General features: G+C 40.7%; 1 protein-coding gene across 1 annotated transcript in view; it reads left to right on the forward strand.

Moving 5' to 3' along the window:
* The first annotated feature begins 8,672 nt into the window (after positions 1–8,672).
* Positions 8,673–27,772, forward strand: part of DTNB (dystrobrevin beta) — a 244,784-nt gene continuing 225,684 nt past the window's right edge. The window contains exon 1 of the mRNA XM_025261414.3: positions 8,673–8,900. The gene's annotated coding sequence lies outside the window, so the exon portion shown is untranslated. The remainder of the gene's footprint in view (positions 8,901–27,772) is intronic.

Below are 27,772 nucleotides of genomic sequence, written 5' to 3' on the forward strand. Positions count from 1 at the left end.
CTTAGTTGTAACATGTGGGCCTTCAGTTTTTGTTGCAACATGTGGGATCTAGTTCCCTGACCAGGGATCAAACCCAGCCCCCTGCCTTAGGAGTGGGCTGTCTTAGCTACCGGACCACAAGGGAAGTCCCTTGTACATACCTCTTCATGCACATGTCAAGAGTGCCTTTTGGGTGAAATTATTGAATATGAAGTATGCAAAATTTCATCATTATGAGGCATTGACAAATGGCTGCACCAATTTACATTCCCAGCATTGGTGCGTAAGAATTCCCAACTGATCAACCACTTGTTCAACATTTGGAATTGTCAGAATTTAAAACTTTTGCCTTTCTAGTAGCTGTGCAACATTGAACATTAATTTGCATTTTCCTGAATCCTAGTGAAATTGAGGATCTTCTCGTATGTTTACTTGCCACATGTGTTTGCTTCTCTATAAAATGTCTGCTTTATACTTTTGCCCTCTTTTCTATTGGGTTGTTTGTCTCACACATATTTTTAAGCAAAATTTTAATCATAGTATACATACTATCTTACACTTTTCCAAGTTATGAAATATTCTTTTACATTGTGATTTTAGTGGCTGTGCTATCTTCTATCTCATGGATATCTCATAATTTAATTAATTAAAGCCCTGTTCCTTTCCCCCTCTCCCCAATTCTTATTTTTAGAATTAACTCTGGTAAGATATCTTAATGCATAAATGTAATTACACATCCACTGAAAGTTTTCATAAAATTAGTTGCAAGAATGTGGATTTCTGGCTCAAAGAATGTCAATATTTTATAAGATTTTGACATTTATTTCCAAATCATCTTCTATAAAAGTCATATAATTTACATTTCTTAAAAAAGCTTTAACACTGGATATTAAATTTTAAATATTTGGCTAATATAAGTAGTAAATATTAGCAATAAAGATAACCACATTATCAATTATTATTAATTAATATTATTAATTAATATTAGAATATATTTACTATCCATTGTGTTTCTTCTTTTCCTGATATTAATATTTTTTCTCCAGTTTACTGTTTGCATTAGACTAAAACTTATATCTAAGTACTATGTTCAAAATGCCTTGGTTTACTTCTTGACATACAGTTGGGTTCATTTTTTTCTATTTGCATTTAGTTACAGGTTTTAATTTTTCTCTACTCTTATTGATTTACTTTTATTATTTGAATGTACATAATATTAACATGGGAGAAGGCAATGGCAACCCACTCCAGTACTCTTGCCTGGAAAATCCCATGGATGGAGGAGCCTGGTAGGCTGCAGTCCATGGGGTCGATAGGAGTTGGACACGACTGAGCGAATTCACTTTCCCTTTTCACTTTCCACTTTCATACATTGGAGAAGGAAATGGCAACCCACTCCAGTGTTCTTGCTTGGAGAATCCCAGGGACTGGGGAGCCTGGTGGGCTGCCATCTATGGGGTTGCACAGAGTCGGACACAACTGAAGTGACTTAGCAGCAGCAGCAGCAGCAATATTAACATAGCAATGACAAGATGGCCACACACTATATTTGCTTTTGATCTTTGTTTTTATAACTTAATAATCTACTCTGGTAATTACTTTGTATCAATTCATAAAGATACTCTTCATTGCTTCTCAGTAGCCAATTGTGTGTAAGTATCACAGTTTGCTCAACCCTTCTTCTGTGTTTGGGCATTTAGGTAGTTTCCAATATCCTGCAAATACCATTAATGGTGCAATGAAGAAGCTTCCATATGTAAGAGTACCTATTATTTTGAAGATATCATTTTTAGAATAAATTCCTAGAAGTGGGAGTGCTAGTTTGAAAGGTAAATGTGCAAATGTTCCAGTAGATATTGCCGAATACCCCTCCACAGGGGTTGTACTATTTTTCATGCCCTCTAGTATATTTGTTTCCCTGTAATTTCACCGACAGAGTGAGGCTGTGTATGTCTATCCAGTGGTCCCCACACCATTATTTAAAAATTCCTTTTCACCACTGCCATTTAACTGGTTATCATATACTGGATTTTTATATTTTTGTTGGATTGATTTCTGTTCGCCATTCAGTTACAATGGTCTTGATATTCATATGTCAGAACCACACTGTTTGCATTTAGGAGGCTCTGTAGTATGTTTTAGTATTTGCTGGGACTAACCACCTCTCATCATAGCTCCTCATTTTCAGTGTTTTACTAGCTATTCTTGAGTGTTTTTTTCCATATGATCTTTGGTATCAATTTGTCTAGCTGCATAAAAACTTGTGTACATTTTTTGCAGAAGCATGTTAAATTCATAAATTAGCATAAGGGGAACTGTCATCTTGATGATAGGAGATATTTTAACTGAAACCAAGGGATGTCTTGTTCGAGTATACTTTTGGGTCTTTCAAGATTCCTTTTTATAAAAAAAAATTTATAAAATTAAAAAATTCTTTTTGAAGAACTCTTTTTTTTTCAAATAACTAGATTTATTGAGACATAATTCACTTTCAATCCATCTGTTTAAAGTGTGCAGTTCAGTGGGTTTTATTTTATTCATGGACTTGTATAACTGTTACCACAATCAACTTTAGAGCATTTCCATCATTTCAAAAAGTAAACCCATACCCAATACCAGTCCTTTCCCAGTACCTCAACCCCTCCAGCCTCTGGCAATCACTAATCTCCTGTCTCTATGGGCTTGCCTATTCTGGACATTTCTTGTATTCAGTTCAGTTCAGTAGCTCAGTCGTGTCTGACTCTTTGCAACCCCATTTTATACATACAGCAGCATATACTACGTGGTCTTCTGTAACTGGCTTCTTTTACTGGGCATAATGTTTTCAAGGTTCATCCATGTTATACCACATACTCCATTAATTTTTTTTATTGTTGAATAATATGCCACTGTATGGATGGATTTACTGTATTTTGTTTATCCATGTCTCAGTTGATAGACTTTTGGGGTTGTTTTCACTTTTTGGCTATTGGGAATAAGACCCAATGTATATGTATGGGTCTTTGTGTGGGCATATATATTCAAGTCTCTTGGGTATATACCTAGAAGTAGAATTGCTGGGTTAGATGATAACTTTATGTTTAACATTTTCAGGAACTGCCAAGCTGTTTTCCAGAGCAATTGCACTGTTTACATTCCTACTTACACTGCATCAAATTTCCAATTTCTCCACATCATCACCAAACTTGTTATCGTCTGTGATTTTGGAAATGGGGGTAAAGTAGCATCTCACTGTGTCTTTGGTTTATATTACACTAATAGCTAATCATGTTGAACATATGTTTTGAAGAAATCCTTCCCCATTTTTCAATTGAGTTATCTGTCTTATGGTTGTTGTATTGTTCCTACATTCTGGTTATAAGCTCCTTATCATATATATTATTTAGAAATATTTACTCCCATTCTGTAGACTGCCTTTGAACTTTTTTATGGCATCCTTTGACACACAGAAGGTTTAAATTTGGGGTATATATCTGTCTTTTCTTTTGTCATTTGTGTTTGTGACATTGTATCTAAGAAGGGTTTGTCAAACCCACGATAATAAAGATTTATATTTACGTTTTCTTCTGAGTGTTTTATAGTTTTAGTTTTTATATTTAGGTTGTTGAAGTCCTAAGCAGTACCATAGAATGTGATGGTAATTGGAGATAGTCTTTTAAAAGATGATTAAGTTAAAACTAGGTCGTTAGAGTGGACCCTATTTGTATATGACAGATGTCCTTAGAAGAACAGGAGATTAGAATCAGACAGTCACAGTGCAAAGGGAAGGCCATGTGCAGACACAGGGAGAAGATGGCCATCTACACGCCAAGAAGAGAGGCCTCAGAAGAAATCAACCCTGCTGACGCCTTGATCTTGGACTTCTAGCTTCCAGAACTCTGAGGAAATAAGTTGCTGTTCTTTAGGTCAGTCTGTGGTACTTTATTTTGGTAATTCTTGCAAAGTAATACGAAAACCGCACTTAGTCATTTTACATTATCTTCTTAAATCACACAGATCTTGTGCTTTTTTGAGAGAGAGAAATAACTTTCTTTCTTTTCCACTAGTATAGGAGTGGCAAACTGCAACCTGTGGACCATATCTAGTCTGTTGCCTATTTTGGTTAATCCAGTTTATTTGGGATAGCTGCATCCACTTATTTGCATATTATTTATGGCTGCTTTGGTGCTACAATGGCAGGGTTGAATAGTTAAGCCTGCAACTCAAAATATTTACTATCTGGGGCTTTAGAAAAAAAATTTGCTGACCCCTGCTCTAGTAGCTACTTAGGATGGGCTTATGTGGACAGTTCTTGCATTAAAAAAATTTTTTTTATAGCCTTTGATGCTTTAAAAACAGCATGGATGGATGGATATAAATTCCTTAGCTGGTATTGTCTTTCCTTGAGCTTTTAGGAAATACTGAAAATACTGCATCACTATAGCTTTGCTTTGCTGTTAAGAAGTCTGATGCCAAATATTTTGGTTACCAGACTCCCTAACAAACTACCTACCTAAAAGGAAGGCATAAAGAAAGAACCATTTTGATTATAATTTCACAACCTTTGGGGTCAGGAATTCAGGTAGGATTTGACTGGGTGAATATCAGCTGATGACTGGGCTCATACAGAGAATTCATGATGACCTCACTCATATCAGCAAGGATCAGGCAAGATCTCCCTCTCTGTGTAGTCTCAGAACCTCTCCTCAGGGAGTTAGATATTTTATATAGTGAGTCAAGTCATCAAGGGCAAGTGTTCCCAAAGACCTAGGTGGCCTGTTCAAGACTTCTTATGACCTAGGCTTGGAAGTCCCATAACATCACACATTCTGTGGGTCAAGCAATTCACTAGGCCAGCCTGGTTACAGAAAATGTAGTCATCTTTAATGTACTGAAACCTTATTTTCTTACACTTTTAAATAATTTGAACTTTTTGTATGGAAGCCACGAAGATGATTATTGTTATTTGTTTGTCTATAGTTTTAAGAGAGGAAATGGCAACCCACTCCAGTACTCTTGCCTGGAAAATCCCATGGACGGAGGAGCCTGGTAGGCTCAAGTCCATGGGGTCACAAAGAGTCGGACACGACTGAGCAACTTCACTTTCACTTCCTGATGGCTCAGTGGTGAAGATTCTGCCTGCCAATGCGGAAAACACAGATTCGACCCCTGATCGGGGAAGATTCCACATGCCATGGAGCAACTGTGGCTGTGCGACACAACTGTTGAGCTTGTGTTCTAGAGACGGCAAGCTGCGACTACGGCGCCATCGTGCCACAACTGCGGAAGCCCATGCACCCTAGAGCCTGTGCTCCCCAACAAGAGAAGCCACCGCAACAAGAAGCCCATGCATTGCAACTAGAGAGTAGCTTCTGCTCACCACTACTAGAGAAAAGCCCTCACAGTAACGGAGGCCCGGTACAGCCCAAAATAAATAGATGAATAAAATGAATAGTTTTAAGAGACTAGCTCTCAGGATTAATCATTCTGTGGTCATTTCCCTAAGTACGTGTGAGCCCTTTCATTTTGTAAGTTAAGTATTTTCTTATTTCCAGAATGTTTCTTATAGTTTTATCATATGTGGAACTTCAGTTACATATATGTTGGACATTCTTTGATTGTATTCAAAGAATATTCCAAAGAGACAGAGAAACAAACACAGAGGTATGGAGATAGGGAAAGTGGAAATGTTTCAGGGCTTCGGATGGGGTGTATGTAGGAAGCGACAAGAGACTGAGTGGAAAATAAGACAAAGGCTAGATAAATGGAAGGTCTTATGTGCCAGCCACGACACCACAAGCAGCAAATGAAAAAAAATATTTTTTTCTGACATGCAGTATGGAAAATGGATCAGAAGGAACAAGACTGCAGGAGGAGACAAGATAAGATACTATTGCATTAGTCTAGGTAAGAGGGGCTAAGAGGGACAGATTCTAGATTTATGCATGAGGAGAGACAACAGAATTGTTGAGTGTGGTGGTGTATACGTGTGCTCACTCTTTGCCATCCTTTGCATTGTGGGCTGCCCAGCTCCTCTGTCTGTGGGGTTTTTCAGGCAAGAATACTGAGTGGGTTGCCATTTCCCCCTCCAGGGGATCTTGCTGACCCAAGGATAGAACTGGGGTCTCCTGCATTGCAGGGGAATTCTTTACTGCTGAGCCACTGGGGAAGCTGAGTGTGGTGGTGTTGGGGGTAAAGATTCAAGGATGACTCCCAGGTTCTGGGCAACTGAGTGGACAGGAAGGCTAACAGTTTTATTTATTCATTTTTATTTTTTTGACCACTCTGTGCAGCAAGTGGGATCTTGCTGTAAGGATCAAACCTGCAACCCTACTCCCTCCTTCCCCACCACTGGATCACCAGGGAAGTCCTGACGCTAACAGTTTTTAGAAAAGTAGAGCTTGAGGTGTCTCTAGGACATCCAGGTAGAGATGCCTGGTAGACTTGTATGTGTGTAGAACTCAGGTGAGTGGTCTGAGCTAGTTAACACACTTGGGAGCTGCTGATATATGTGGCAGATGAAGATAGAGTGGACGCAACAGCTCAGGGAGAATACACTGTACGGGGTGTGATGAAAGCTGAGAACAGGACCTTGGAGACTGAGGAGTAGTCAGAGGGATTAGATGAGTCTTGTTACAAAGGCCAGGGGGGTGTCAAAAGGAATGGAATGCCTTGTGTTACCAAATGCCACCAGGAGCTCTAGTAATAGAGGACTCAAAAATGGCCTGGGGCGTTGAGGATGAAGTCAGTGCTTACTGACTGAGAGCAGTGCAGTGATGTGGTGGGGACAGAAGCTACACATTATAGGCTGGGGAGTGAGAAGGAGCTGAGTTAGCAGAAATGAGTGTAAACTACTTTTAAGACTTTTGTCAAGGAAAAGACAGGGAAGGAATAGTAACTGGAGTATGATCTAGAGTCACAGAGGTTTCTAACTTTTTCTTTAGGACAAGAAAAACTTCAACATGAATAAATGGTGAAAGCAAAGGACATGTAGGTAAAAGAGGCTGGTAATTTTGAGAGTGAGGGTGATGATTGCATATGTTTGAAAGATTGCAATATGTTTCTGAGGATGTGAGAATTGATGAAATACAGAACTGAGATGGAGAGATGCTAATATGAATATATTTGAAGTGGTTTAATTTCCAGAATGGCTATCCACATACTGAAATTATTTTGGTTTCAATAAGTATAGCAAACACAGCAAGCAACATTTTTACAGATTTATTTTACATCATTTACACATCTTTCCTCCAAAGGACAGAATCAATGTTATATCCTTTCACTGCCTCCCACACAGTTGATGCTTAGTGAGTAGTAAGTGAATAAACAGTGTCTCTTAACCCTGAGTATCTTAACATATTCAGAACATGGTTAAGACCCTGCATGCAAGTGAAAAAGTCTTCTAAGCATGCAAAACAGTCACAAAATTCATGAGTGATAGGTGATGCCAATTTTTTTTGAGGAATGTTTACTCTCCTTAACAAAGTTGGTTACCAGCACTTCCTTCACCTTAGGGGTTTAAAAATAGGAAGATGAGAGCAGGAAGAAAAGGATGCTCTAAAGGCAGGCAGGCAGACCACAGCAGAAGGCGGCACAATCTGCTTTACTATAAGGTGCCAAAAGGCAGTGAAAAACCAGACTCAAAGCACAGGGCTGTCTTAGCTTTCGGATTTACATCCGCCACCAACATATCAAAAGTCCTTAAAGGACACTGCTGTTTTCAGCCTTAAATGATGTTGACAAGAATGATCCTATGGGGAGGGAGGTAGGAAGGGAGGTTCAAGAGGGAGGGAACATATGTATACCTATGGCTGATTCATGTTAATGTTTGGCAGAAACCAACACAATTCTGTAAAGCAATTATCTTTCAATTAAAAAAGTCCTTAAAAAAAAAAAAGCTTTGCTGTTCCCCATGTGGCATCATTTCCTGTTTCACGTAGTTTGGAAAGGATTCTATCAAAAACGTATATTAAAACAAAAAGCTGATGCAGAGATGGTAAACCTCCGTCGCTCTCTGTTCCTTTGCGCAAGCTGTTTACCTAAACTTTGATGTCCCCCCCTAGGACTCCTCTCTTTTTCTTCCTTGCAGGCTGAACACAGATGCCACCTCTTCCAGGAACCTCTCCGCATCGTCCAAGCAGAAGTAATATCTTCCTCCTCTGAGCTCCCACAGCATCTCATAGTGGCTCTGGCTTTGCATGGGTCACCAGACCTGGTTGTTTACACGGCTGCTTTTCCACTAAGTTATGCGCTCCTGGAGACCGGGGACCGTGACCGTGACGGTGTACCCACACAGCACCTGGTACAGCGTTACAGAGCTAGGCACGGAGTCGGTGCTCAGTAAACAGTTTGCTAACTGAATTAATTTGGAAATACCACTCAGGGCAGTGTCTTCTGCTCCAGGCGCGGATGATGAATGATTTATGGGGGTGGTTCTTCACATTCTTTACCTTGTAGTCACGTCGGGCCGAACATCCAGGTGGCGGGGTACATACCTGTGGAGTTGAAACGCACCTCCGCCGCCCGCCGCAGGCTCCCAGGAGAAGCCCGCAGGGGGCAAGTTTCCCCCGCCCTCCCGGAACCTGGCCGCAGGGGGCGGGGTTCGAAGGGAACCCAGCCCGCCGGCCCGCCCCCTCCTCGGCGCGGCGGAAGCCCCGCCCCCAGCCGCGCGCTCGCGCAGGCTGCGCGTGCCCGCCCCCAGCCCTGCGCCCTCGCGCCCTCGCGCCCTCGCGCCCTCGCGCCCTCGCACCGGGGGCGGGCTCGCTGCGCGTGCCAGGAGGGTAAGCGGCGCGAGCCGGGTGCCTGAGAACGTTCGCCGCGGGGGCGGCTCCGGGGCCTGAGCGGGCGCCGCCACCGCCACAGCCGCGGGGGCCGGGCCGGAGGAGGCGGAGGAGGTTGCAGTCGCCGGAGACCTTCTCGACGCCCCCAGATCCGGCCGGGAAGTGAGTACGGCGAGGGTTTGCGGCCGCTGCCCCAGGCTGCGGGAGAGGAGCGCGGTGCCGGAGCCTCGCGCCCGCAAGGAGCTGGAAGGCGCCCGCGCAGCGCCCGCACCCCGGGAGCCTGCGGGGGTTTGCAGGGCCGGGAGCGGCGGGGAGACGGCGCGCCGGGATCCGGGGCAGCTGCACCGCGCGGGCTGTGAACGGAGACCGCGCCGCGCTCCCGGCCCTGGAGGGGCGAGCGGAGAGGATGGAGCGGACTCCCGGGCCGGCGTTGCCGGCCTCTGAGCCGCGCGGGTCGGGTAGGGGGTTCCGGTGTTCAGATCTCGCTTTGGCCGGCGGACTTGGAGCCGGGGTGCGGGCACAGGGTGATGCTGCCCGAGCCCGGCTTGGTGGAAGGAGGCTCTGCTTTAGGTGTTGAAGGGGGCGAAGGAGGCAGGTCCTGGCAGAGGGCAGGTGAGGCAGGCAGGCCCTGGCAGAGGGAAGGGAATTTGTTTCAGATCATCCCCAAACACTATTTCCCGAGGCGCCTAGCTGTGACCCTGTGCACCGAGGTCACCCTTTTAAGGAAAGTGTCCTGAGAGGAGGAAGGATGCAACTAACGAATGCTTGCTGTTAAATTGCTGTGCCAGGCCTTGGGATTAGGAAGACCTTCCAGCAGCCTCAGCAAACAGTTTGTTGGTTAACTACCTTGGGTAGAGAACCGTAGTCAGCACTGGGGTCACAATTGGGTAAAGCACAACCATCATTTGCTACTTAGGTGCTGACAGTTTGGTTGTAAAGGTTTGCGTAAGAAATACAAAGCAGCTTTGAATTTTGTCTCTTTGACTTTGTCTTCTTCCCAGTAGTATTGGGAAATTGGAGCCATAAAATTGCTTGGTTTGAGGATTAAAGCAGGAGGGTCAAGGAAGCTTGTGGGAGGTATTTGGGAGAGCTTTATAGACACTTCTGTGTAACATTTAAAGAGAGAGAAGGAAAAAAGGAAATTGGAAAGAGGAAGTTCCCTTTCTTCCCAAGCAGCAGGCACTGAATACCTGCATACTGCATAAATGAATGGAGCAAGCAAGGTTTTGCTCTATTTTATGTGGAGCACTGTTGATCAATGTGATGTTAGGGATGCTGATGGACTTCCCTTGTCCCTCAAGTTTCCTCTCTCTTTTCTGCCCTGTAAGAGGTTCTTCGGTTTGGGCTAAGAGTTGTCGTATCTTGTGGCTGTGCTGCCACTTTCACAACTTTATTCTGTGTTGACTGCCAGGAGCTTACTCCTGGGGTCATTGCTTCAAACCATCCCATCCTGGCCCTTCTCTCTTCTGTCGCTTGAGGAAGGGGAGAACGTCTGTCCAGAGAGCATGCTTTCATTTTTATCTTGGCTCTTGCATCTTAGATCTGTGGTCAGAGAATGTGACTCTGCTCTTCCATGAGGGCTGGAACTCTGTGTTTTTTCCTACCTTCATTGAATTTCTGGACTCAAGCTCCAGGCCGCTGTTTCAGTTGCCTGGGTTGCAGTGCCTGTTGGGTTACTTTGTCTGCCAAACTAAAACTTGACCTTTTATGAGTTCTGGGAGGATTTTTATCATACATCAGTGGAATTACCTTTGAAGGCGGTTGTGTAGTCAGAGTAGTGTTGGCAGGACTTTTGAGTGTCCACTATGAGTGAGAGAGAAAATTTCTACTTAGGAAGTCAGATTTAAAACCAATGGAATTGGTTTAAAGCGCTTACTTTATATCTTTAAATCTCTTAGGACCTATGTTTCCTTGTATAAAAATAAAATATTAATTCAAATTTGGCCTTGTGTGGTAAGCCTTGAAGAACTAAGTCAATTTCTCTTTAGTTTAGGACGGTGCACTTAATTAAGAGTGCAACCGTCAGGTGTCCACTAGTTCTTCTTTTGGGGGGGGGCTCAGTGCTGTACTTTAGGATGCCTTGTTCTCCGTTTTCTCAGTAATATTGTGTTTTATTTATTTATATACTTAGTTTATATTTAGAAGTAGAAGTGTTCGTCGCTCAGTCATGTCTGACTCTTTGCGACCCCATGGACTGTAGCCTGCCAGGCTCCTCTGTCCATGGAATTCTCCAGGCAAGATTACTGGAGTGGGTTGCCATTTATTTCTAAATCACCTTTATTGATGTTTGCACAGATGTCCTGTGCAGAGTTGGTGGAGTTTGAAAAATGTATATACACATCTTCCTCAGCTTCTGATGGGGTTATGTCTGATAAACCCACTGTAAATTGAAAGTACAGTAGGTTAAAAATGCATTTAATACACCCCATCTGCCAAACATCATAGCTTAAGCTAGCCTACCTTAAACATGCTCAGAACACTTACATTAACCTACAGTTGGGCAAAATCATCTAAAACACAATGCCTGTGTTATAATAAAGTGTTGAATGTTTCACGTAATTTACTGAAACTGTACTGAAAGTGAAAAGCAGAGTGGTTGTAAGTGTCTCAGCTGTTTATCCTGGTGATCTTGTGGCTGTCCAGGAGCCCAGTGTCACGAGTATCATACTGCATATTGCTAGCCAGGGAAAGGGTCAAAATTCAGATTTGAAGTAGTTTCAATGAATGCGTATTGCTTTTGCAGCATGATGAAGTCAAAAATCATAAGTCAAATGATCATAAGTTGGGGACTGTCTACTTTGTAACCACTATGCCAACAAAGATAAAGAAATTTACATCACTCCAGAAACTCCCTCATGCTGGTTTGCAATACCCTCATTTCCTCTTACTTTATTTATTTCTAGTTACACAAGCATCAGGGCCGTGGCATTGATGCAGGAAGTATACTGCTGGGTTTTAGGGGTTGCCATTCACACAGGAATCCCTGTGAGTGGCAGTTCCTGGGGTTTCGTCCTGCAGCCTGGAGCTGTGTCCTGCAGCTGTGCAAATGGCTGATGAATGCACACTGTCTCATAAAAGGCTCAAACAGTACATACAGAAGAAAACCCCCCTTGACCCACTCGCTTCTCCACTGAAACTGCAGTTAGCAGTTTGTTGTGATCCTTCCAGACCTTTCCCTATGTATTATCATCTACATATAGGTAATAAAAATAGGCTTCCCCCCACACCCACATTAATGACATGATACTGTACACACTGGTCTGCAACATTCTAACAGAATGCCTGAGATCTTTCCATGATGGAACACAAAGATCTACCTGATTCTTCTTGATTCCTACACAATCCCGTATGTAGTATATATTGTACAATAGTTTATTTAATCCTCTGCTCATTAATGGCCATTACAGCTGTTTGCCATTTTACACATTGTTGTAGTGAGTGAAAAGTAGAATTGCTGGGTCAGAGGAGTATATGCTTTAAATTAATTGATGGAGATTTAACCATGTTGCCACGTGAAGCTCTGGTTCATTTATTTTTAAATGCTGAGTAGTGTTCTGTTGTAGACTTAAGTCACTGTTTATGTGTCCTTTGCTCGCTGTGGGACAGTTAGGTTACTTTGGATACTAATTCATAGGTGTATGTGTTCCCAGTCCATCCTGCAAGTCAGAGGCATGTTAACAATGTCTTTTGTTGTTTACAAGTTTTACATTTTAATGTGTTTATGAAAAAATTTCCATTAAATAAAAAAAAAAAGTTTGTTTCCCTGTCTAGTTTAAGTAATTTTCTCTGCCCCAGGGTATGAATTAGATATATCTGTATTTTCTTCTAAAATTAAAAAAATTTTTTTGAAAAAATTTATTTTCTTCTAAAATTAAAAAAAATTTGAAAAAAGTTTTGCTTTCTGTGTGGTGTTCCTATATGGAATAATGGAGTGATATGATTTTTTTTTCAATTTGGATAACCACTTTTTCAACACTTTTTCTCATTTTTATTTTTTTAATTATTTATTTAGCTGTGCCAGGTCTTAGTTGTGACACGTGCGATCTAGTTCCCTGACCAGGGATTGAACCCAGGCCCCTTGCATTGGGAGTGCCGAGTCTTAGCCACTGGACCACCAGGGAAGTTCCTCTCATATTTTTTTTTATTGTGGTAAAATATGCATAACATAAAATTTACTATTTTAATCATTGTTAATTGTACAGTTCTGTGGCATTAAGTACATTTTCATTGTTGTATAACCATCACTCTCCATTTGCAGAATGGATTTCCATTTCCATTTTTATCTTTCTCAACTGAAACTCTGTATCCATTAAGCACTAACTTCCCATTCTTTTCTCCCTCCAGCCCCTGGCAACCACCATTCTGCTTTTTGTCTCTGTGAACTTGACTACTAGAGGTAGAAATCATACAACATTTTTTACTATATTTGTGACAATATTTGTGACAACTGGTGGATAAATATGATACATTATTATTAACTTAAGTTCATTTTTATACTAGAGTTCTCTTTTGTGTTGTGCAGTTCTCTGCGGTTTGACAAATGCAAAATGTTATCACATGACATTTCATGAAATATTGTAGTATCACACAGAATAATTTCACTGCCCCCACATCCCCTGTATTCCACCCATTCATTCCTCCTTCCCTTCTTCTGAGCTCCTGGTAGCCACTGATCATTTTACTGTGCCTATAGTTTTCTCTTTTCCAGAATGTCATATAGTTTGGATCATATAGTATTGTAGCCTTTCAGACTGGTCTCTTTCACTTAGCATTATGCTTTTAAGTTTCCTCTGTGTCTTTTCTTGGCCTGATAGTGTCTTTCTTTTTATTGCTGAATAATAATTCATTGTATGAAAAGTACCACAGTTTTGTTTATCCATTCATCTGTTGAGGGACATGTTGGTTACTTCTAGCTTTTGGCAGTTATGAATAAAGCTTCTATAAATATTCATGTGCAGGTTTTTGTGTGGACATGGTTTTCAGCTTTCTTGAGTAAATACCTAGAAGCAGGATTGCTGGATGGTATGTTTAGCTTTGTAAGAAACTGCCTGTCTTCCAAAGTGGCTGTCCAGTTTTTCACTCCCAATAATTTAAAAAGCATATATCCTTGCACCCTAAATGTACTTACAAAAATAAGTCTTTGTCAGACAGTTCTGTAAAATTAAACTTCATCTGGTATGGATTTATGGATTTATATTCTCATTGTTGCTTTTATGGGCTGTCTTTCTTAGCATTATATTTCTATATATTTTGAAGTTTTGATTTGCAGACTCAAAAAAAAAAAGGAGGAGAACTGCTGATTTTGTTTCTCTTAGTTCTGTGGTCACCCTTCTCTGGTGATATTTCAAGTGCTTCTATTGATTGACTGGACTCTGGCCAAGAAATCAGATCTGGTAATGGTCCGAGTCCTGCTCTTTGAGGTAATTTGGGCTATTTTAGATCCACTCACAGTGTGTGTAAATGTCTTGGTTCAATTCCTGGTCGCAAGGCTGTGTTTTTATCTTCTCGCCTTTCTGGGCTCTGAAAGGCGAGAAGATAAACTATGGCCACATAAGCCATAGTTCTAGGCAGAGACCGACAGTGACATTTTTTAGCTTCCTTTGAGCTCTAGCCTCATCCTTGACTTTGAACAGTGAATCTGGCTCAAGTGTCCCCTGTCTCTGCAGCTCTTTGGCTCTGTGTCACTGTGGCCTTGCAGCAAGTCTACACTTGTTCCAGACTCAAGAGTCCAGCAAACCTGTAGCTTTGGTCTGGCTCACAGTTTTGTGTATCTGTTCTGTTTCTGCTCCAGGTGGAGGCTTATCTTGTTTTTGAGCCTTTTTAGTAGCTTATAAATATATTAAAAAATATCTTTTACAGTGTATTTGGAGCAAAGGGGATACAGTCAAGTGTTTATTTACTGTGCTGCTTTGACTGGAAGGCTTAACTGATGAGGCGTCTTACTAAGCTTTATGCCACTTATCTTGTTTCTTGTGTTATTGCAATGCCTAGACCCTCCAGAGCAACGGTTGAATAGGAAAAGTTGAATGCCCAATGATAACGGGCATTTTAGTCTTTTTCCTGAATGGAAATGCTTCCAGTGTTTCACTATTAGATATGATACTTACTAAAGGTTTCTGGTAGATGTCTTTTGTCAATTTAAGGAAGTTTCCTTCTAGGTTTATATTTTTAGTGGGTGTTGAGTTTTATTGAGGGCTTTTTGGGCATTTGTTGAAATTATCATTGTTTTCTCTTTAGTATGTTAACAGTAGGACAGACCTTTCTGAGTTGTAGATAACTGAGAGAAACAGATATATTGTATGATTTACTTGTTAATGTGTTTTTAACATTAAATGAACTTTTAAAGAAAATACATTTTGATCTTTAGTTTTTACGTATTAACAATATTGTTATTGTTTCTAAGTCCAACTCTTTTGCAACCCCATGGATTGTAGGCCACCAGGCTCCTCTGTTCATGGGATTTCCCAGGCAAGAATACTGGCATGGGTTGCCATTTCCTTTTCCAGGGAATCTTCTCAACCTAGGGATCAAGCGTGTATCTCCTGCATTGGCATTCTTTACCACTGAGCCACCTGGGAAGCCTATTAATAATATTATATATAAGCTATATTGTATGTTATATTGCAGCATTTCAGCAATAATTAGGTTTGGACTAAATATTCCTGTAACTAAGCCTCACTATGATCAAATAGTGTACAGTAAAAAAAAAAATTTTTTTTTTGTGGGGGTAACTTTTGGGACTCTCTAAGGACTTTTTTTTTAGCCCCTAACCATTCCAGCTTCTTCCTGGTTTCTTTTTCTAGACTAAGTTTTTTTTTTTTTTTTTTTTTTAATCTCTGCTTGCTCTGTCTCTACTTGCTAGAGAGAGACTTTCTTCTGCAACTAATAACAACTACTGACATACAGGCTACTGTATGTCAAGAGATTTTCAAGATAATGGCTACACTTTAAACTTTACAACTGTGGAAACATCTGCAATGTTTGGGTGGGGAAAAAGAGCTCAGAGAAGTTACAACTTGTTTAGGGCAGCACAGCTAATTAGTGATAGGGGTCATATTTGAACCAGGCCCGACTTTAAAGCCCATGTTCTTTCTACATGCTGTCTCTAAACCAGACTTGTATGTTCCAAGTTCAACTTGGGCTTTGTTTTTGACTTACCCAAATGATCCCTGAGCATGGTGATATGACCACTTTGTGTCTCTAATGTGGTTGCCGTGGTTTAGCCAGGTACTTTGTTGCTTTTTTACCAGTGTGATGTTTTTCATGTTCTTGAGCAGTTTCTTATAGAGATTAAACCTTTTTAAACTGTGCAAACAAAAATAGGATAAATAGTATCATGGTTAAGCATGTGGTCTCCCGAGTAAATTATTTTTGGACCTTGAGTTTATTTTCCTTTAACTTTTTAAATATTGTGAAATATTGGCCCTCAAAGAGGTATAGAGAATAAAAATAGTGAATACCTGTGTACACACCACTTAAGAAAGAAAATAGGCTCCTTTTAAAGTTGAACCTCCACTCCTTCCCAGTTGTATTTTCCTCCCCTTCTGAGGGAATCACTGTTCTGTGTTTGATGCTTTTCATTCCTGTACATATTTTCATACTTTCATTACATATATAAATAGCCCTAAAATGTATATTACTGTTTTGCATTAAAAAAACTCTCTATATTAACGGTATTAATTATATCTTTTTGTAGCTTTTTTTTCTTTGAGTATTTTGAGACCCATCCATATGGACTATATGTAGCTCTGAAAGTGAAAGTCGCTCAGTCGTGTGCAGCTCTTTGCAACCCCATAGACTGTGTCCATGGAATTCTCCAGGCCAGAATACTGGGCAGCCTTTCCCTTCTCCAGGGGATCTTCCCAACCCAGGGATTGAACCCAGGTCTCCCACATTGCAGACGAATTCTTTACCAGCTGAGCCACAAGGAAAGCCCAAGAATACTGGAGTAGGTAGCCTATCCCTTCTCCAGCGGATCGTCCTGACCCAGGAATCAAACTGGGGTCTCCTGCATTGCAGGTGGATTCTTTACCAGCTGAGCCATCAGGGAAGCCCATATGTAGCTCTGGTGGATTCGTTTTCTTGGCTGTACAGGATTCTGTTATTGGGCTATATCACAGTTTATTTTTATGTTTTCCTGTGGATTGATAATTAATGTGCTCTGGTTTTTTTTCCTTGCTGTTACAGAAAATGTTGTTTTGAATATTCTTGTCATGTCTGTGTGCACAGCGCATGTCTTTTATAGTGTGTACTTGGAGCAACCCGCTGGTATGCGTGCCATGCGCATCTTCAACCTTTGTGGTAATTGCTAGATTCCACTCTGAAGTGGCTTCCCAATTAACATTCACACTAGTGATGTGTGACTTCTGGCCCTTCCCTGCCTTGTCAACCCTTAGTGTTTTAGACTTTATAATTTTGCAAATCTGCTGGATATACCATGCAATCTTATTTTTATATTTTTTATATTAATCTTACATGTTTTCCTGATTACTAGTGAGTGTGAACATTGCTCTGTGTTTTTAATTGGCTCTTGAGTTTTCCTCTTCTGTGATTTGCTTGTTTTCATCATTTACTTGTTCTTCTGTTGTGCTGATTGTCTTTTTTCATATTGATTTCTAATTTTAAAATACATTTTTGATGCTAATATTTCACATAAATGGCTTCAAATTTCTTTTTCCAGTTTGTGGCTTTTCTTTAAAAAATTTAAAAAATGTGTGTTTGGCTGTGCTGGTTTTAGTTTGGGCATGCAGACTCTTAGTTGCAGCATGTGGGACTTAGATCCCTGACTCAGGATCGAACCTGGGCCTCCTGCATTGGGAGCTCAGAGTTTTAGCGATTGGACCACTAGGGATGTCCCTCTTTTAAAACTTAAAAAGTATCTTTTGGTGCATTAAAGTTTTAGATTTATGGTTTTAATTTGTCATTTATAAATCTTCCCTACAGACCATAGGCCGAAACATTATCCTATTGTCTTCACATCTAGAAAGGTGGTATAATCGACCAGTAGTTAGAGGTTCTGGGTTTCTATCTCTGTTTCTTTATTGTGAAGTACAAGTATGGCCTGAGACTAGACATTTTATTTATTTGGATGTGCAAAATATGAGACCTGGGTTAGGTTATTTCTCAGCCCTCACATTCTGATTCTCTGTTGCTTTGCTTGTGGTTTTTGTAGCTGGTAATTAATTATTGCTACCAACATCTTAAATGTAATTAAAAATATGAGAACTTAGAAATGACGTTAACATCCAGGATTTTGGTGTGAAGGCTGCATACTGCATTTGTGATAAAAAAGAAATACAAATAATTTGACTTAGGTTGGAACACATTTAACTCGTCTTCCTTTTTTCACTTAATTCCAAAGTCACTTGAAAAAGTAATTCTTATATATCTTTCTAAAAAAAAACAACAAACAAACCCTTTTTAGGGTTTTAAACTATAGCTATAGAAATAACTAACAAGGATACTTTTTTTTGAAGTATGAATATGAATTTGACTGTGTGGATCACAGCAAACTGTGAAAAATTCTTAAAGAGATGGGAATACCGGACCACCTTCCCTGCCTCCTGAGAAATCTGTACGCAGGTCAAGAAGCAACAGTTAGTACTAGACATGGAACAACAGATTGGTTCCAAATCAGGAAAGTAGTATGTCAAAGCTGTATATTGTCACCCTGCTTATTTAACTTAAATGTAGAGTTCATCGTGCGAAATGCTGGGCTGGATGAAGCACAGGCTGGAATCAGGATTGCCGGGAGAAATAGCAGTAACCTCAGCCATGCAGATGACACCACCCTTATGGCAGAAAGCAAAGGAGAACTGAAGAGCCTCTTGATGCGGGTGAAAGAGGAGAGTGAAAAAGTTGGCTTAAAACTCAACATTCAAAAAACTAAGATCATGGCATCTGGTCCCATCACTTCATGGAAATAGATGGGGAAGCAATGGAAACAGTGACAGACTTTATTTTTTAGGGGCTCCAAAATCACTGCTGATGGTGACTGCAGCCATGAAGTTAAAAGACGCTTACTCCTTGGAAGAAAAGCTATGATCGACCTAGTTAGCAAAGAGACATTACTTTGCCAACAAAGGTCCATCTAGTCAAAGCTATGGTTTTTCCAATAGTCGTGTATGAATGTGAGAGTTGGACTATAAAAAAAGCTGAGCGCTGAAGAATTGATGCTTTTGAAGTGTGGTGTTGGAGAAGACTCTTGAGAGTCCTTTGGATTGCAAGGAGATCCAACCAGTCCATCCTAAAGGAAATCAGTCCTGAATATTCATTGCAAGGACTGATGCTGAAGCGAAACTCCAATACTTTGGCCACCTGATGCGAAGAACTGATTCATTTGAAAAGACCCTGATGCTGGGAAAGATCGAGGGCAGGAGGAGAAGGGGACGACAGAGGATGAGATGGTTGCATCACCAACTTGATGGACTTGAGTTTGAGTAGGCTCCGGGTGTTGGTGATGGACAGGGAGGCCTGGCGTGCTGCAGTCCATGGGGTTGCAATGAGTCGGACACAACTGAGTGATTGAACTGAACTGATGAATGTGAAAACTAAAGCTTTGTATGACATTTCAAGAATGTACCCTTTATTGGTCATATGCTTTCAGTATTTCCTTACTAGGTAAGTAGTTTAGTATCTTTGCTTAGAACTAAAATTTCCTATTTATGAACTAAGCAGCCTGTGGCAGATTTTAGGAAAAACTGTGAGGTTTGTATTTAGCAGACTAAAGGTGTGTGTTTCTATTTTTTGTGCCTTACTTTTCTCGAATTTTCTTTTTTTTTCTGGCTATGTCACTCGGCTTTCAGGATCTTAGTTCCCCAACCAGTGATTGAACCCTGGGCCAGGGCAGTAAAAGCCCTGAATTCTAACCACTGGACCACTGGGGAACTCCCTTGTCCCTGTTTTCTTATATTCTATTTTCTGATGGCTTGTGCACACTGCATTTCTACCTCTTTACCTCCTTTCAGTTTTGTTAAAACCTTTTCTCTATTCCACATTTAAAATATTGCAAATGATTATGACAAAGTATGTATTCTCCTTCCAACTCTATATTTTTATACTTTTAAATAAATCAGAACTCTCAGTTAAGACAAAGGGGTCTTATCAATAGAATTCTAGCCTAAAGGCATCATTCAAAAGGGTAGTTACATAACATCAATAACAATCATAATGATAGTAATAGCAGCTAACATTTATTAGGCTTTTATTTTGTGCCAGGCATCGTGCTAAATGCTTTGCATTATTTATTTTAACAGTTACTGTAGGGAATTCCTGGTTAGGACCCCATACTTCCACTGGAGGGTACCAGGGTTTGTTCAGGTTGGTTCAAGTGGTAGGGAATCTGCCTGCAATGCAGGAGCCTCAGGAGACACAGATTCAAGCCCTGGTTTGGAAGTTTCCCTGAAGGAAGAAATGGCAACCCATTCTAGTATTCTTGCCTGGAAAATTTTATGAACAGAAGAGCCTGGTGGGCTTCAGCCTCTGCGATCACAAAGAGTCAGACAGGACTGAGTGACTGAGCACATACACAAAGCTAACTAAGATCCCACAAGCCACTCGGCAGCGCCAAAAACAAACAAACAAACAGTTACCGTAGCCCTGAGAAATTATATTTGCTATTCAGAGCTGTGTGTAGTAATGGAGTGCAGTCATTGAATATTTTTTATTGAAACTTAGAGAACCTTTTCAGATTTGTAAAATCAAACAAACAAAAAACCCCAAACCAAAACAAATAAAAAAACTGAATCTCTAGGGCTTTACAAATGTTTACTTTCCCTGGCTTTTTGGTTTTTTAAATATATAAAATCTGAAAAAGAAAAGTATTTGGGGAAGAACAGTTGAGAGTTTTCCTGAAATAAGCAAGGAAGTTAATTTTCTTTTAGGGAAATTTGATTAGTTCCGGTTAAGAACTTATTAGTGACAAGCTCAGCCATCTCTGACTTCTTAGTTGAAGGAGCATCCAGGGAAAAACTGACTGGAGTTTTGCTGGGAGACAGTGAACTTGCACACGAAGTTTCCATACCTAGATGCTTTGAAGTAACTGAGAACTGGAAGTTAAAACAATCCATGGAAGTGAAAGATATTTAACACTTAGGTGCAGTATAGAGACTTTCTGGAAACCTTTCTGGAGCCTGCTTTCTTTCCTTTAGTCTTTACTCTGGAGTTTATTAACTTCTGCCTGCGGACTTAGTGTAACACATTGCTTCCCTGGCCCAGACGTTTTGTTGCGCTGGCCTCCAGACCCTGTTTCCCTGGGACCTAAGGCCTGCCCAGCCCCAGGGTTTGGGGACATGTGTTTTTTCCTCAGTCCTGGAGTCCTCATGTTTGCCCTGGAGGGGGCAATGTAACATAGTGGGAAGAGAACTAGAAAATTACTAGCTTTGCAGCGTTAAGCCAAGCTAACTAACCACTTAGGCTGTAAATTTCCTCATCTGATTCTACCATTCACGTTCCTTATTTAATTCTCAGGCCTACCACAGTCTCATCTTTTCACTCTTAGTTTTTTAAGAGTAATGTTCCCAAAGTAGGTAGTATGCAAACTGATCCTCTAGGCAGGGTATAACAAGAGAAAAAATGGGCAATCAATTTTACTGATATTTAAACTATAGGTTGACACCTAACTCCATCTGTATATCTGATAATATACATCAGGTGCAGAAAGTGAAGTAGCCACGGGGAGGATCGTGGGGACACTACCACCTGGGGGGGCCGACAGTGTGAACCTCCATATTTGTTTGCTAAAATCCTGTTTGGATGTGTTACAGTTAACCTCTGTCTGGTTTAGGAGTTTTTCAGAGTGTACAGTATTATCTCATTTGCATGATATGAACCTTGCTGATTGAATAGACAAAGGGCTTAAAAAGATTCCTGCAAAGAATCTGCAGATTGAAGTTTCAGATTCAACTGAAGATTGAAGTACCAAGGCAAGGACACATGAACAGCAGGAAGCAAGCAGAGCTGGTACTTCTATTTATATTATGAGCTTGTTTTCAGTCAGATGTAAAGTACAAAACAAATGATCGAAGCAGATGGAAGAGGAATTGGTGTAAAAAAAAATGCAAAAACCCTTAAAATTATTAAAAATACTCTTTGGTATATAGGTTTATATGTACCATTGAGTATATTTGTGCTTTAAGGTATTTGCTTAATGGTAGTATGAGGCTAATCTGGTCAGTTGAGATATTTTTTAAAAAAGCATTCGAAATATGAAGACAAACTTACTAAGCTTTTATGAGGCACGACTATAGTCATATGCTAATTAATATCTTAAAATTTTATTAAGTTGATATATTTTTATAAGTTTCTTTTGGAGTTTCTTACATTAAACGACAGGACTTCCCTGGTGGTCCAGTGGTTAAGAATCTACCTGCTATTGCAAGAGTTGTGGGTTCAATCCCTGGTCTGGGAAGATCCTACATGCCACAGAGCAGCTGTACTGCAACTAGTAAGCCAGTGCTCTAGAGCCCAGGAACCGAACCTCTGAAGCCTGTGTGCCTAGAGCCTGTGCTCCGCAGCAAGAGAAGCCACCGCAAGGAGAAGCCCATGCATTGCAACTAGAGAGTAGCCCCTGCTTGCTGCGACTAGAGAAAGCCCGTGTGCAGCAATCAAGACCCAGTGTGGCCAAAATTAATTAATTACTATTTATAAAAAAGAGTGAGAGGAGCTACCCCACGTCCAAGGTCGGGGCGGCGGCCGAGAGGAGTTACCCCATGTCCAAGGTAATGATATGGACCTAACAGAAGCAGAAGATATTAAGAAGAGGTGGCAAGAATATACAGAAGAACTGTACAAAAAAGATCTTCACGACCCAGATAATCACGATGGTGTGATCACTCACCTAGAGCCAGACATCCTGGAATGTGAAGTCAAGTGGGCCTTAGGAAGCATCACTACGAACAAAGCTAGTGGAGGTGATGGAATTCCAGTTGAGCTATTACAAATCCTAAAAGATAATGCTGTGAAAGTGCTGCACTCAATATGTCAGCAAACTTGGAAAACTCAGCAGTGGCCACAGGACTGGAAAAGGTCAGTTTTCATTCCAGTCCCAAAGAAAGGCAATGCCAAAGAATGCTCAAACTACCGCACAATTGCACTCATCTCACACGCTAGTAAAGTAATGCTCAAGATTCTCCAAGTTAGGTTTCAGCAATACGTGAACTGTGAACCTTCAGATATTTAAGCTGGTTTTAGACAAGGCAGAGGAACCAGAGATCAAATTGCCATCATCCGCTGGATCATGGAAAAAGCAAAAGAGTTCCAGAAAAACATCTACTACTGCTTGATTGACTATGCCAAAGCTTTTGACTGTGTGGATCACAATGAACTGTGGAAAATTCTTCAAGAGATGGGAATACCAGATCACCTGACCTGCCTCTTAAGAAACCTGTACTCAGGTCAGGAAGCAACAGTTAGAACTGGACATGGAACAACAGACTGGTTCCAAATTGAGAAAGCAGTACGTCAAGGCTGTATATTGTCACCCTGCTTATTTAACTTATATGCAGAGTACGTCATGAGAAACGCTGGGCTGGATGAAGCACAAGCTGGAATCAGGATTGCCGGGAGAAATATCAATAACCTCAGATATGCAGATGACACCACCCTTATTCTTTAAAGAGCCTCTTGATGAGGGTGAAAGAGGAGAGTGAAAAAGTTGGCTTAAAGCTCCACATTCAGAAAACCAAGATCATGGCATCTGGTCCCATCACTTCATGGGAAATAGATGGGGAAACAGTGGAAACAGTGGTTGACTTTATTTTTTTGGGCTCCAAAATCACTGCAGATGGTGATTGCAGCCATGAAATTAAAAGACGCATACTCCTTGGAAGGAAAGTTGTGATCAGCCTAGATAGCATATTAAAAAGCAGAGACAGGTCTGTCTAGTCAAGGCTATGGTTTTTCCAGTAGTCATGTATGGATGTGAGATTTGGGCTATAAAAAAAGCTGAGTGCAGAAGAATTGATGCTTTTGAACTGTGGTGTTGGCGAAGACTCTTGAAAGTCCCTTGGACTGCAAGGAGATCCAACCAGTCTATCCTAAAGGAGATCAGTCCTGGGTGTTCATTGAAAGGACTGATGCAGAAGCTGAAACTCCAATACTTTGGCCACCTGATGCGAAGAGCTGACTCATTTGAAAAGACCCTGGCCTGGTGCTGGGAAAGATTGAGGGCAGAAGGAGAAGGGGACGACAGAGGATGAGATGGTTGGATGGCACCACCGACTCGATGGACGTGAGTTTGGGTGAACTCTGGGAGTTGGTGATGGACAGGGAGGCCTGGCGTGCTGTGGTTCATGGGATCACAAAGAGTTGGACATGTCTGAGTGACTGAGCTGAACTATAAAAAAGAGTAAAAAAAAAAATCCATGAACTTTTCTTCTTCCTGTTTTAGTAAAACTGACTGAAATAATACATAGACAAATGAACAATTCTAATTTGGTGACAAGCTGAAAATCCATCCTTTGTTAGCAAATAATGTTTAAATACTCATAGAAGAAATTGCTGAGGATTTGAAGTAATAAATATTATACCAAATTATGGAGTTTGTGAGTACTCCTGTTGGTTTGAATACAAGTTCGGAGGTTACGGTTTTTGGTAGAGTTCATTTTCATAACATATGGAGACCTGCCTTGTTAACCTTCCAAAGCACTAAGGGAAGGAAAATATACCCTAATGACTTAAAATTTTATTTTGAAACAGAACATGTAAAGCATAAAGAAAATACACTGTACCCAAATCAAAGCTAATAAAGTCGGTACTCCTCAGCAGTCATGTTATTCTACTTCCACCTCCAGAGGAATTTAGTTTTTCTGAATTTCTGATGCATGTTTTATGTGCACTTGTAAAGAATTTGATTTTGTCTTTATTGGATGGATTGTTTCACAAATGTCAATTAGGTCTAGTTGACTGATAGTGAAGTTTAGTCCTGCCGTATTCATCTTGGCTTTCTACTTGTATCCATCATAGAGGAGTGCTGAAATCTCCCAAGTAAAAGTGTGGATAAGTCTGTTTTTCCTTTTCAGTTCTTTCAGTTTTTGCTTAGTGTATTTTGAGGCACTGTGGTTAGATACGTAGACATTTTGGATTGTTATGTCTTATTAATGAAATCTATGTGTTATAGGCCCAACAATACAATTTTATAGATACTGTTTTACCTATATTGCATTAAAAAGCAGTTGCTTTTTAAATCAGACAAGAGAATAAAGGAAAAGAAATAATATAATTGTACTGTCTTTAAAAGTAAAACTTTTTTTTTTTTTGGCCACACTTCTTGGCTTGTGGGCTCTTAGTTCCCCCATCAGGGATTAAAGCTATGCCCTTGGCAGCGGAAGCACGGAGTCCTAACCAATGGACTGCCAGGGAAGTCCCTAAACTTTATTTTTTTAGAACAGTTTTAGATTTACTGAAAAATTGAACAATAATAGAGAGTTCTGAAGGCAATGTCAACCCACTCCAGTACTCTTGCCTGGAAAATCCCATGGATGGAGGAGCCTGGAAGGCTGCAGTCCATGGGGTCGCTAAGAGTCGGGCATGACTGAGTGACTTCACTTTCCCTTTTCACTTTCATGCATTGGAGAAGGAAATGGCAACCCACTCCAGTTGTTCTTGCCTGGAGAATCCCAGGGACAGAGGAGCCTAGTGGGCTGCCGTCTATGGGGTCGCACAGAGTCGGACACGACTGAAGCGACTTAGCAGCAGCAGCAGCAGCAGCAATGCATCCTACACCCTGTTTCCTCTGTTACTAGCATCTTACACTAGTGTGGTTCATTTGTTGCAGTTAATGAACCAATGATGATATGTTATTTATTATTAACTAAAATCCATACTTCATTCAGATTTCCTCAGTGTTTACTTAAAGGCCTTTTTCAGTTCCAGAATCCCATCTAGGATGCCACATTACTTTTAGTTGTCATGTCTGTTTAGATTTCTCTAGGGTTGTCAGTTTCTCAGACTTTGCTGGTCAAGTTTTTGATGAAACAAGACAGTTTTGAGGAGTACTGGTCAGGTATTTTGTAGATTTCCCCTCAACTGAGATTTGCCTGATGTTTTCCTCATGATTAGAAGGGGTTTATAGGTTTTGGGTAGGAAGACCATAGAGATAAAATGCCGTTTTCATCACATCATGTCAAGCATATGTATTGTTCACATGGTTTATCACTGTTGACCTTGAACTTAATCACTTGGCTGAGGTAGTGTTTCTCAGGGGTCTCCATTGTCAAGTTATTTCCCTCTTCCCCATCACCTCTTTGGAAGGAAGTCACTGTGTGCAATTCACATTTAAGGAAGGGAGAGTTATGTTCCACCTTCTTCAGGGCAGAGTCTCTGTGTAGGTTATTTGGAACTTTTCTGCACAGAATATTGTTGATTTTTCATTTATTAATTTATCCACTCATTTGTGTTAGTATCAACTTAAAGATACTATTAATACTTAATTAAATTTTGTTGCTGAATTTTTCCATCGTTGGCCATTGGGAGCTGCTACAGTTGCCCTCTGTGTCCCTTTGATATACTCCTATCATATGGTTTTTTCCTCCCAGAACTTCTTCCTCTACTATCAATACAAGACAATCCATGCTCATCTTGTATATTTCCTGCCTCAGGCATTTCTCTGAGGAGCGCTGGTTCCTTTTACTGGAGAACGGTATTATAAACAAAAATTTGGACCCTAAAGGTGCTCCTTGCTTTGTGGTACTGTTTCTAGGTCCTCTCAGTTGCCAGAGCGAGGACATGTATGTGCTCAGTGCTCAGTAGCATCCGACTCTTTGCAACCCTATGGACTGTAGCCCACCAGGCTCCTTTGTCCATGGGCATTCTCCAGGCAAGAATACTGGAGTGGGTTGCCATGCCCTCCTTCAGGGGATCTTCCCAACTCAGGAATTGAACCCGAATCTTCTGTGTCTCCTGCATTACAGGCAGGTTCTTTACCTGATGAGCCATCAGGAAAGGAGATATATATGTGTGTACTAATGCATATACATAAACATACCTACAAACACTTTTATTTGTTACTGTATATCTATATATCTCCAGTGTTCTTGCCTGGAGAATCCCAGGGACAGAGGAGCCTGGGTGGGCTGAGTTCACCATGAACTCACAGTGATGTCTCCAATTGTGGTTCATTACATTACCACCTGGATCATTCTGGCTTCTCATCTTGCTTATCTGTAACCTCACACGTCACCATCTGCCATCTGTTTACTTAATTGTTCAATTATGCATACATGCATCACAGTATTAGAATTGTTAGCTCATAACCCTGGGAGTGGGCTTCCCAGGTGGCGCTAGTGGTAAAGAACCTGCCTGCCAATGCAAGAGACATAAGAGACGTAGGTTCGATCCCTGGGTTGGGAAGGTCCTCCGGAGGAGAGCATGGCAACCCACTCCAGTATTCTTGCTTGGAGAATCCCCATGGACAGAAGAGCCTTGCAGGCTAGGTCCATAGGGTCGCAAAGAGTTGAACACAACTGAAGCGAGTGAACACATAAGCATGCATGCAACCTGTGGGAACCTAGAGGACAGTACTTACGTGTATTTTATTTTGCTTTTAGTTTTACAGACTCCATTCACTTCCAGAGTTACTTAGGTCACTATACTTTTCTTCCTGTTCAGTGAGATTGGTTCATTTCTTTGTAATACAGTTAGACTGTTTTGTCATATTCTGCATTTCATCCAGGAATCCTCTGACCTCCTAAACAATTAAAAAAATTTTTTTACATACATTAAGTTTCACTCTGTGTTGTAAATTTCTTTTGGTTTTCACCAATGTATAGCGTCATTTTCCATTACATGTATACCATTACAGTATCATACAGAAGTTTTATCATCCTAAAAATTTTGCTGTGTTTTACCTATTCATTCCTCTTTCCTTTGTCCCAAATCTTTGGTAACCACTGATCATTTTATCATTTGTATAGTTTTTTTTTTTTTCTAGAAGATCTTATAATTGGAACCATATAATATGTAGCCTTTTCATACTGGCTTTTTTCACTTTGCAATATATATTTAAGCTTCATGTCTTTTCTTGACTTGATAGTTTA

The sequence above is a fragment of the Bubalus bubalis genome, chromosome 12, assembly GCF_019923935.1.
Source record: "Bubalus bubalis isolate 160015118507 breed Murrah chromosome 12, NDDB_SH_1, whole genome shotgun sequence".
NCBI lineage: Eukaryota > Metazoa > Chordata > Mammalia > Artiodactyla > Bovidae > Bubalus > Bubalus bubalis.